Consider the following 10481-nt stretch of genomic DNA (forward strand, 5'->3'; position numbering starts at 1 on the left):
CAGCAGTGCAGATGTTTGGGCATCTGCGCAGGCTCCATTCTGCGAGTGTGCATGATGGGTACTGCTGACTCACTCACAGACTGGCAGCAGACTGGCAATGATTGACAGTCTGCTGCCTTTTGTGGGCGGGGAGGGGGCGGCGACCAGTTGCATAGGCCCAATCTGAGTAAGCTTAAGCAATGGTCGGTAATACGATCACAAAGCTGGCAGGAGGTGTCTTTTTCCTACAGACGCCTGTTTACTGGTACGAGTCAAAATGAATCCTTGTTTGCATATTCCCACGGTTTGGAACTCGGATTTAAAAGCTGAACTCAGGTTTCGGTTTGCATGCTAACAGGTCAAAATGACATAATTTCTACTTCAGGGTCCATAGGGGGTCCACAGGGTTGACCTTGGGGGTATAGGTTGGGAACCAAATCCGGGCACCACGCAGTTAAAGCTTTTAGCTCCCAGGATGCACTGGGTCCACTCTCCCTATAACCCCACCCCCAAGCCAGAGGCACCTCAGTTTAAGTTGGTGCCCGGCCGGAGTCGGGTCACCGTTAGCGCAGGGGGAGCTGATTAGCAGCCCCTAAGCTTATTTTATTTTTTTAGGGACAAAGTTTTTTCATGGACTTTGGACTCTTCAGAGCGGCAGCGTCGGACTGTCCATAGGACGTCTAAGCTGCCGCTCCGTCACCCCGCTGGCGCTGAGACGCCAGTACAGATCTGGGGATCTCAGCGGGACCCCAGAGTCTGTACTAGCCGGACTCTGCGGGCGCCCAGGACTGCTGCCGGATCCACGGGGAGCAGGTAAGGTCGCGGATCACCGCTTGCGGTGATCCGCGCATTTCAAAAGCAGTCCTGTGCCTCCGGTCTCTGGGGACAGACCGGAGGCGCCGGCAGTGGCGGCGGGCCCCCCATACCCCGTGTGTCCACTAGACCACCAGGGACTTAACGATCGGTGCAGGGAGCCGGCGTCCCGGGGGTTAATAGCCGGCCAGGGGAGACAGCCTTCCCTGTTACAGCGGCTCCTCCCCTCAGCTCAGCGCGCCTTTCAGTATGTATAGTCTGGCGTCGCTGAGCTGCTTCCTCCGCGGGCCACGCTTCTTCTGAGGTCTCCAGCGGCCATTTTATCTCTGTGGTGCAGCAGAAATCTCCGGAGATGGCAGTGAGTCCAGTCCCCCTGCGTACCTGGCCATCAGGTCAGTGTACACAGCGCTGTAGCCTTCCCAGACACTGAATCTGGGCAGTTGAATGCAGTGTAATAGTGCAGTATATTATATGACATGTTTATGTATATATGTATATATCTGCATTGTATGTGACTTATGCTAGTGCTGACTGTACTTTATTCTCTCACCTGTCAGTGTATATCTATCCCTTTTCTTTATCTACCCTAATACAGCTGTACTTAGGGTGGTTCTGAGACCTCACATTTATATACTTGTTAATATTTGTGTGGTTTGTCACATACTGTTGCGTGCTGCACGTTGCCATATTTTAGATGGAACTGTGTGTTGCATACGCTGAAAATGGGTCCCTGCAGCTAATTTTTGGCATCAGTCAGGACCAGTATAGTGCTGCTTAATATTTCCGCCAAGATTGGTCAGATATGTCTGACCAGGAGATAGAGCGTTATACTGCACCCATTTTTACTATCCTGCAAGTCATGTGCTGCAGGTGTTAGTGCGGAGGATTTGACTCATAAAGGGTTCTGTATGTGGCGTCATCTGGTGCCGGCCTCTTTCACGACCCCCTTGGGCGGTTTGTTTTCTCGGGATCCTCTCAATTGCGGATCGCCGGGCGGGCCCCATTGTTGTACCTCACTTGGGGATACTTCACCATACTGCCCTTTTCATCTCAGGGTATCTCGCAGCTTCTTGCACTCTTCCCCTGTGACACAGACTACCGCTCCCTGCAGGGGTTTTTCGCAGTATATGAATTCCCCCTGGTGCCACAATAGTCTGTCATTCCCCTTGCAGGGATTACCACAACAGCCACCCTGGGTGGATGTCGTTTTCTACGAAACGCTAATTGGCGTGGTTGACGCCCTGTGGTTACTTCCCAGTTGGCTCTGCCGTGAACTGGGTACTGTTCGGGGCTCTTTCCCTCTTACACGGGGGGAAGCCTATTTCAGGTATTATTATCCCTGCTTTAGGGCTGGTAGCAGGTCCATTCTGGTTAGAATGAATGTTGACCTGCACCTGTATCATACACCCTCAGTATTGCGTGCCTTCGGGTTACCTGTTGCTGACTAGCGGGTGGATCGCATAGCGGGACTCTGGCTGTTGCCAGATAGGAGGTGTTACAACAGTGTTTGGCCTCCTGTCCCAAATTCCCTGAGGGTCATCACGAGCCCCTCCTGGGGGGGATGGGCGTGTTACTCGTCTGATTACAGACGTTACTACGCCTCCCATTCCTGCGTGGTCGGATTCTTCGGATCCGTAGGTGGTAACTCTGCTTGAAATCAGTATACTTGCTTTCAGGAGTTGTTACCCATCCTACCATGGCTATAGCATGGTTGGTTAATACTATTGCATATTGGGTTGATGCATTTGTAACGTTTTTTCCCCTCCAACACGTCGGGGTTCAAATGTATTTGGTCGCTCACGTAATATATGCTGTTGTCATAGGTGGAAATGCCTATATTGGATACCAGTCTCCTAACTTTCAGAGTTCCGGCTGCGACTGTATCCTCCGTAATACCCTATGGCTGCGCTCTGGGAATGCAGAGGTGCAGATACCATCTTTAGGGTTGATATTGTTTGGTCCTGACCTTGACAAGATTGTAGTAACATTGGCAGTATTACTAACGACAAGTTTACCGCTTTCAGCTATGCCCACTACAAGGCCTCAGACTAAGTCTGTTAAGTCTTTTTTGTCCTCTGGGTCAGCCTAAAGGTCTGTTTCTTCGTAGACTGTCGGCATCTACAAGGGCCAACATATCCAGTACAGAGCAGGCCTGGACTGCCAGCCGATCCTGCTTCTGAACCTACGGATATCTCTTCAGTCTGACGGGACAGGCCTACAACTGGGAGATACCGATTTTCTCAGTTCGCCCGGTATTAGTGTCAAGTTGCCGCGGCTACGTGGGTAGGAGGGTACGCCCTCTTTACAAGGGCCTTACAGATCCAGAAAGCTATGCAGTTGTTGCGGTAAGCGGAGCTAATTAGGCCATCCCCACTATCTCAGTGAGGGACTGGTTGTTCTGTTTTCTTTCTGGTGCGGTGGCTGAATGGTCCTCTTTGGCCTATTCTCTGTCTCAATTCCCTGAACCAGTTCCTAAAGCTACCTGGGCTCAGGAGGAAATCCCTATGCTCCATCATACGATGTTTGGAACCTGGGGACTTTAGGGTATCACTGGATATACAGGACGCGTGCCTACGGGTACTTACAGAGACCTTTCCTCAGCATGGGCTGAGGTTTGCTGTATCACAGCAACACTTACAATTTTTCGGGCTCTGCCTGTTGGGACTGTCCTCAGCCCCACAGGGGTTTACCAGCGTTTTGGATTTTCTGACAGTTCTTCTGTTCAGTATATCCCAATGCTCCTGTACCTGGACGGCCTCCTGCTCTTAGCGGGATCACCGGGGTACTTTACGGCCAGGTCAGGATGACTGTGGCTTCTTCAGGGTGCAGACGTTTAATCAACGGGGAAAAAGTCCTCCCTGCATCCCTCTCTGGGTATTCTTCATCTAGGATCCCTGCTGGATTCTCAGAATCTGAGAATTCTTCTGGCGTAAGACGGAATCTCCTCTCTTCCATTAGGAGTACATGGTTGTCTGCGCAGTCGACAGATGTCTTTACACTCTGGGATGCATGGTGGAATGGGCTCAGTTCCATTCCAGGCCTTTCCATAATTGGCTCATCTCCAGATGGAATGAGTTTTTTCTGTCGGATAACTGTTCAAACGATGATGCTCTCTCCGGAGGCAAGTCGGTCCCTGTCCGGGTGGCTATGGCCATCTCGTCCAGGGTTTTCTTTGCTAGGGACAGTGTCTGGATCGAATCCTTTTCAGTGCAGTTGGACGTCTGTCGATTCCACCCTGTCAATTAACTTACTCTGGCATAACTCTTGTTTCCCGGTGAACCTGAAAAGGTTCAGTCCGACAGGGTCAGGACAGTGGCTTCCTTTTTAGCAACACTGTTCGTTGGGTGGCAATGACAGGTATGTCACATATTCGGACATAGTCCGAGGGTCTCCTCCCGACCATCTCGGCAGCGTTCATTTCAGGAGCTCTCCATTGGGAAGCGGGAGTCCTCAGCCGTCACGACGTGCATCCCGGGGACTAGTCTCTTCCCCAAGAGAGGTTTCATCTCCTGGTGAGCAGGGGGGGCCCCCCTGAGGTGACCCTCATGGCCTTCTGACTTTATCACACTATGGTGTTACAGTTCAGCTCTGGGGATTCTGAAGCAAACTTCAGCGACTCTTTGTCGGTGAAGTGGTCCTTCCACTTTGTGTACCTGTGTTCTCCGGTCTCCCTTCTTCCTCGAGGTCTTTGGAAGTGTTTTCAATCGAGACGGAGATGCTTTCCTGCTGGTGGCTCCTGATTGCCCCAGATGTCAGGGGTACTTGGATCTTCGGAGTCTCTACATCGATACTCCATCCCTGATGCTTCACTGCCCGGACCTGTTGTCTCAGGGTCCTTGGTTTTGCCTTGGACCTGGGTCGTTTGTCTGTGACTGTGTCCTTACAGTGGTCTTACGGCTTCCCTGGCTTTGTCATCGTTGGAATGATTAGAGCACATGGATCAGCTTTTGCTGGGACCTACCACAAACTGTGGCAGCCATAAATCTTATGGTATTGTACCTGTCGATACAATCCTCCGGTGTCCAGGATTTCCAGATATTCTGGCATTCCTTCCGGCTGGCTTGGGTTTCACACTTGGCCTGGTCTTCCTGACAGTGCGGATCTCTACACTGTCAGTATGGTTAAGATATGGAATTGCTTCACTCTGGTATCCAGTTCATCCTTTGGAGTGTTTTCTTGATTATGCCTCCATTTGTCCTCCCTAGGGACTCCTTGGGAGTAAGTAGTGGTTCTTCATTACCTCCAGGGACAGTCAATGGAACCGCTGGTTGTGATAGCTATTACATGGTCTATTGCTTAGGCTCTCTCTTTCTCTCAGGGTGTTTATATCAACCAGGAGAGTGTCTGAATTGGGAGCGTTCTCATGTGGTTCCCTCTTCTGGAGGGCATCATGTCAGGGTGGGAGTTGCTCTCGCCCTGTGTTTCTTCTTAGTGGTTTTCAGGTTCCATATTATTCTGGAACTTATGGTACGGCCATTCTGTCCCCAGTCCTCTCGGCTGGTGTGGCCTCATTGGCTGTGGTCTGGCCTCTTTGGATTTATGTGATCCGTTCAGGTTCCTTACGGAAATCGGACTCCTTATTGGTGGTCTGAGATTTCTGGTTTTCACAGGAAAGGATGGCCGGCCTATAACCAAATGTTGGCTTGGATGGCCTCGTAGGTCTTCCTCAGGGGCCTACCCATGGGTAGGCCTTCCTGTTGTTGATGCTTGTTTTTTCTCGGGCCATGTGACCCTCGTGTGCGGCTCGCTGTGGCGCCTCGGCTGTTTTGCCTTACTAGGTGGCCACGTGGTCTTCTGTCCACACCTTTTTAAGGTTCTAGGCATTGGTTTCCTTTGCCTCTCAGGATGCTTCCTTTTTGGCGACGGATTCTCCTCTCAGCACAGGAGCGTCCCCACCCTTGGTTGAACTGCTTTGGGACATCCCCAAGGTCAACCCTGTGGACCCCCTATGGACCCTGAAGTAGAAAACAAGAGATATGGTAAGAACTTACCTTTGTTATCTCTGTTTCTACGAAGTCCATAGGGTCCACAGGGCGCCCGCCCTGACGCACCTGGCTTCATATGGGCTGTGTGGCTGGTCACCGGTTTTCCGTCTCCCATTTCGGTGAGTATGGTTATTGAGTGTTCCAGTTTTCTCTCTCTTTTTCTCTCCTCCTCCGGCCTTTGGCTACTTACAAACTGAGGTGCCTCTGGCTTGGGGGTGGGGTTATAGGGAGAGTGGACCCAGTGCATCCTGGGAGCTAAAAGCTTTAACTGCGTGGTGCCCGGATTTGGTTCCCAACCTATACCCCCAAGGTCAACCCTGTGGACCCTATGGACTTCGTAGAAACAGAGATAACAAAGGTAAGTTCTTACCATATCTCTTGTTTTTAGCAAGTTTTTAAAAATAAATAAAAAATACAGATCCAAAATCAAAACACATGAGGGTGGTTTTGCAAAACCAAAACACGAAGATGAATCCGGATCCAAAACCAAAACACGAGGTCGGCGCACATCTTTAATATGTATACAGATTGGTTCTAGACATTGTGGAGCTCAGGGCGAAAGTTCCCAGTTGCAGCCCCCCTCCGTCAAAAAAAAAAAAAAAAGAGGGAAACAACTTTTTTTAGACGGCATCCCTCTGCGCGCCCTTCCGGAAAGGGGGCGTGTCATTATGGGACTCCCCCAATTCATCACGCTGTGGAGCATGCCCAGCACTTACGGAGGTGCTGGGCTTCCCCCAAGCTCTCCCTTCATGGCGAATAATTGCCATGTGCAGTAAAGCGCCTAACACAGTATGTCTTACACAATAATGGCCTTTATAACACATTATGCCACACGCAGTAATGCCCTTTATAACACATTATGCAACACACAGTAATGGCCTGTATAACACATTATGCCACACGCAGTAATGACCTGTATAACACATTATGCCACACGCAGTAATTACCTTTATAATACATTATCCACAATTCAAATTACAACACACAGTAGTCCCTTATTCATGTTATGACACACAGTGGTGCCCCTTTTACACAATGCCCAAATTAGTGTCCCTTATACACAAGGCCCACTGTAGTAGTGCCCCAAATACAATGCCCACAGTAATAGTGTCCCTTATACAATGCCCACAGCAGTGGTGCCCCTTACACAATGGCCCCAGTAGTGGTGCCCACCATGCAGTGCCCACAGTAGTAATGCCCCCTATAGTAGTGCCCACAGTAGTAATGTCCCCATTAGTAATGTTCCACAGTAGTAATGCCCCCTGTAGTATTTCCCCCAGTAGTAATGTCCCCATTAGTAATGTTCCCCAGTAGTAATCCCCTATTAGTATATTAGTAATGCCCCCTATAGTAGTTCTGCCAGTAGTAATGTTCCCCAGTAGTAATCCCCACATTAGTAATGACTCCTATAGTAGTGCCCACAGTAGTAATGCCCCCATTAGTAGTACCCCCATTAGTAATGCTCCCTATAGTCATGCCCCCAGTAGTAATGCCCCCTATAGTCGTGCCCCCAGTGCTAGTGCTTCTGAAAAAAAAATACAAACACAATACTTACCTTAAGCCCTGCTCCTGCTTCCACTGCCGTCTGGTCCGACCGCAGCTCCACGAATGACGTCCCTCCCATAGTGCTCTCTGTGGGAGCCAGAGCTCAGGAGTGAGCTCTAGCTCCTTGGATCTATGGGAGAGACGTCATGATGTCACTCCCATAGTGCTCTATGCTGCAGCCGGAGCTCAGGAGTGAGCTCTGGCTCCTCGGATCTATGGGAGAGACGTCATGACGTCCCTCCCATAGAGCTCTGCCAGAAGCCGGAGCTCAGGCGTGAGCTCCAGCTTTCAGCTGCCGCTGCAGGGAGGGAGCTGGGTGCTTGCTGGTAACAAATCTCAGCGGGCACCCGGCAAATGGAGCCTCCCTGCGGTGGCTAGTAGGGGGGAACACCGGCGCAGTTATTTTTTTTCTTCTGGGTTTTTGTGGGTTTTTTGAGACTCTAGGGGCCGGCACTCCGGGCGACAGCCCTGTTAGCTTGCCCATAGAACTGTCACTGTATGTACTGTATATACAGTATATACATTGTGATATCTTGGGGGTAATTAGCTCAGCAGAGGGTGTATTGGTGCAGTGTTTAGGTGCTTAATGAGGGTCCACACACGGCTTTCAAGTAAAATAAAGAAGGTGGTTCTTTACTTCCAGCAGGGAAAAACAGGTACAACATAAAGGAACAGAAAACAATAAACAACCTAGCCCCTGTTTAGAGCGTCTAGCTCACTTTTTGAGCCCTCTCTAATGTGGTGCAGCTAGTATGCCAACAAAGTCTCTGCCTGCTTCTTGCAGGTCTATCTCCGGCTCCAGCCTGGCTTGGCTTGGCTGCCACAGCTACACAAACACAGTCCTGGTGGCCTTCCCTGTATCATACAGATATAGGCCCTGGCTTCCTCAGCCTCCAGCTTTACTGCTCCAATGTCATACAGTCCAAGAGTTTGTGGTCCCCCCTTGCCTCCTGCAAGGTCCAGACACAGGCCTCCTGGCCCCCAATGGCTCGCTTAGTTTCACTGGGCTCTCTGGCTGCCACAATCCCACATAGATAGTTTCCCACAGCAGCCTTGTCATGGCTGCCAACACTTGAGACTCCTGGAGGGAGGCAGGCCTACTAGGCACAATAAATTGGGGTGGTCTTAGGAATTACCTTTCCATGAAACTCAGTAGCACAGGATAAAAGTAAAATAGAATTTATTCACAAAAGAATTATAATCAGCAAGGTCTCATATAAAGTCTCAAACAGCACAGTGATTCATATATGCAATAATAAGTATAGGAGAGAATCCCCAAATATATATGCAGTCTTTAACATATAAGAACTAACGTAGTAGGGTACCCAGAGTCCAGTATGAGGTTAATACCTCAGGATGGCATTTAGGACCTTGGCCAGGGTTGAACCCTGTAGTAATGGAAATCCAGAGCAGAGCAAGCCCTGCAGAATAATATAGTTCCGGGACAGGGCCGAGACCTGCAGTGCAGTGAGAAATGAAGCAAACTTGAACCTTGTGGTATAATGAAGACGGAGCAGGGTTAAACCCTGTAAGGTGATGAGATTCCAGAACAGGGTTGAGACCTGCAACGTGGCTAGAGTACGGAGCGGGGTTGAGCCCCGTGATGCGGAGAAGATTATAGAAGAGTTGAGCCCTGTGGTGTGGCTAGGGTTCGAAGCGGGTTGAGCCTTGTGGTGCAGAGAAGATTGTAGCGGGGTTGAGCCCCGTGATGCGGAGAAGATTGTAGCAGGGTTGAGCCTCGTTATGCGGAGAAGATTGTAGCAGGGTTGAGCCCCGTGATGCGGAGAAGATTGTAGCAGGGTTGAGCCCCGTGATGCGGAGAAGATTATAGCAGGGTTGAGCCCCGTGATGCGGAGAAGATTGTAGCAGGGTTGGGCCCTGTGGTGTGGCTAGGGTTTGAAGCGAGGTTGAGCCCTGTTATGCAGAGAAGATTGTAGCAGGGTTGAGCCCTGTAATGTAGCTAGGGTTCGGAGTGGTGTTGAGCCCCGCGATGCAGAGATGACACTGTAACGGTGCAGTTGACAACTGTAACAAGGATGAGTTCAATATCCACAGGAACGGAAAAACAACAGGTAAAGTGCAGCAAAATGATGCCAAAAAAGTTTCAGGCGCCCCCCCCCCCAAAAAAAAAAAATCAAACCCACCAAAGATGACGTTTAAGGTGTGTGGTTACATGATACAGTAATGTGCCTTACACATTATAACACACTAAGTAATGCCACTTATAACACAGTATGCCACACCGGAATGCCCCTTTAACACATTATGCCACACCATAATACCCCTTACAACATTATGCCACACAGCAATGCCCCTTACACATGCCACACAATAATGCCATGTATAACACATGACATACAGTAATGCCCTTATAATAAATTATGCCACGCCGTAATGCTCCTATTTCACATTATGCCACACCGTAATGCCACATACAACACATTATGCCATACAGTAATGTCCCTTACACATTATGCCACACAGTAATGCTCCTAATAGCACATTGCGCACACAGTAATGCCAAATACACATTATGCCAAACAGTAATGCCCATTACATCCCACCCTGACAGATCTACTTCACCAACCCTCCTCTCTGCTCCTGGCAGTCTGTCACCTCAGCTCAAGACAGGTTGCACCGTTTCTATGTCCATGTAGATCCAGATTATTGGGAACATAGTTTATAACCTGTAAACTGCGTGTATCAAGTTAGTTCCCCTTATACAGTGCCCCTGTAGTTGTGCCCCGTATGCAATGCCCCTGTACTAGTGCCCCTTATGCAAAGCCCCCTGCAATGGTGCCCCTTATGTAATGCCCCCTGTAGTAGTGCTCATTATGCAGGGCCCGTGTAGTTGTGCCCATTAAACTAGTGCCCCCTGTAGTTGTGCCCATATGCAGTGTGCCCCTGTAGTTGTGCCCCCTCAAGTAGTGCCCCTGCAGTTGTGCTCCTTCAAGTAGTTCCCCCTGTAGTTGTGCTCCTTCAAGTAGTGCCCCCTGCAATTGTGCTCTTTCAAGTAGTGCCCCCTGTAGTTGTGCTCCTTCAAGTAGTGCCCCCTGCAGTTGTGCTCCTTCAAGTACTGACTGCATGCGGCTATCATCCGGGCTGTCTCTTCTGCTGCTGCGCTGACTGGATCTAAATTGATCCAGCAGACGCGGCTGC

The sequence above is a fragment of the Taudactylus pleione genome, unplaced genomic scaffold (assembly GCF_031769625.1).
Source record: "Taudactylus pleione unplaced genomic scaffold, aTauple2 ptg000053l, whole genome shotgun sequence".
Taxonomy (NCBI): domain Eukaryota; kingdom Metazoa; phylum Chordata; class Amphibia; order Anura; family Myobatrachidae; genus Taudactylus; species Taudactylus pleione.